Raw genomic sequence first — 1905 nt, 5'->3', positions numbered from 1 at the left:
CTCTCCAACCCTCTCTCTCTTTCCATCCTTCTGTGTGTGTGTGTGTGTGTGTGTGTGTGTTTTTCTCTACCTCCGTCCCCCCCCCTCTCTCTCTCTCTCTTTCTCCCACCGTGGATGCCTCCCTTACTCCCTCTTGCAGAATGTTGCAAGAAATATCTTCCTTTGAAAAGTTGCAATGCGCCGGCAATCGGAAGGGCATCGGAAGAGGTAGTGGCACCCGACATTGATGAATATAATTCCGAAGAAGAGCCATCTCCCGCCGTCTCTATCTCTCTCCCTCTCTCTCTCTCTCTCTCTCTCTCTCCCTCTCCCCCCCCCCCCCCCTCTTTTTTCTCTCTTTATCTCTCCAACCCTCTCTCTCTCTACCTTTATCCCTCTCTCTCTCTCTCTCTCTCTCATACACTCTCTCTCTCTCTCTCTCTCTCTCTCTCTCTCTCTCTCTCTCTCTCTCTCTCTCTCTTCTCTCTCTACCTCCATCCCTCTCTCTTCTCTTTCCCTCTTTGTGTGTGTGTGTGTGTGTGTGTGTGTGTGTGTGTGTGTGTGTGTTCTCTACCTCCATCCCCCCCCCCCCCCCTCTCTCTCTTTCTGTGTTTCATTTAAGTTGCATTTCATTAACAATTAATTAATTTATGTTTTTAAACAATTGATTTACCAATTAATTAAATAAACATATTTAAAAATTTTAGATATTAATTTTTTAATTAATACAAAAATAAACAAAAGTCTCTCTCTTTCTCTGTTTCATTTAAGTTGCATTTCATTAACAATTAATTAATTTATGTTTTTAAACAATTGATTTACCAATTAATTAAATAAACATATTTAAAAATTTTAGATATTAATTTTTTAATTAATACAAAAATAAAAAAAATTAAATCTCAAGTAATTAGGGCGCTTACATCAAGTTGGCTACTCCAAATTGAAGAGATTGAACTCCAAAATCTGGAAAAAAAAATCCACAAAGACAAAAATAAAAGTCAATTTTGCAAATATTGCACACACTCACACACATGCATTGCTCACACATGCACACATGCACTCACCAACATCAAGGAGAGAGAGAGGAAGATAGAGGGAGAGAGAGTGTGCAAATATGATGCGTGCGTGTTAGTGTGTGTGTGTGTGTGTGTGTGTGTGTGAGAGAGAGAGAGAGAGAGAGAGAGAGAGAGAGAGAGAGAGAGAGAGAGAAATTGGGGTGTGTGTGTGAGTGAGAGAGACAGAGAGAGAGGGACAGCTCAGATCTATTTTCAAAACAACAAATCTCTCTCTCTCTCTCTCTTAGTTATGTGTCTGTGTGTGCGTGCTTGTCTGTGTGTTTGTGTGTTTGTGTGTGTGCTCTTGTGTTTCTTTCCCTCTCTCTCTTTCTCTCTCTCTTTCTTATATCTGTGTGTGTGTGTTCGCGTGTGTGCGTGTGTGAGAGAGAGAGAGAGAGAGAAGAGAGGAAGAGAGAGGGAGAGGCGGATGCTTACCTGCGCACGATTTGGGGGCGAGCTCGTGAGAGCCAAACTCAGAAATGAGTTTGGCGCTCTCGGGTTTAATTTTTTGACCTATAGGGTGTCGCTATCGGCGTCGTTATTTAGCGACGCTCATAGCAACGCCGATATTTTTTTGGATTTCGGCATCGGGCAGTGAGCGTCGCAAATGTATGTACATCCTAGTGGTGACAACGACGAAGAATGTCATCTTTTCCTTGCTTGTAGAGAGTTCCAACAATTAAGCAATAAGGTGCACATTCCGTAATTAGCCTTCGAGCCAATTAGTTACGAAGCTCCTTAGGTGGAAAACCATTAACTAGGAAGTTAGTAATTCTCTCACTCCACTTAGGCATGGTCTCCACCATGAATAGAGACGTATAAAAAAAATCTTCAACTCCAGTAGGGGCTTCCCCATTGGGTATGCGAGACG

This window comes from Adiantum capillus-veneris, chromosome 1 (assembly GCF_014529385.1).
Source record: "Adiantum capillus-veneris isolate H3 chromosome 1, ASM1452938v2, whole genome shotgun sequence".
Classification (NCBI taxonomy): domain Eukaryota; kingdom Viridiplantae; phylum Streptophyta; class Polypodiopsida; order Polypodiales; family Pteridaceae; genus Adiantum; species Adiantum capillus-veneris.
Note: the sequence above shows the minus strand (reverse complement) of the source record.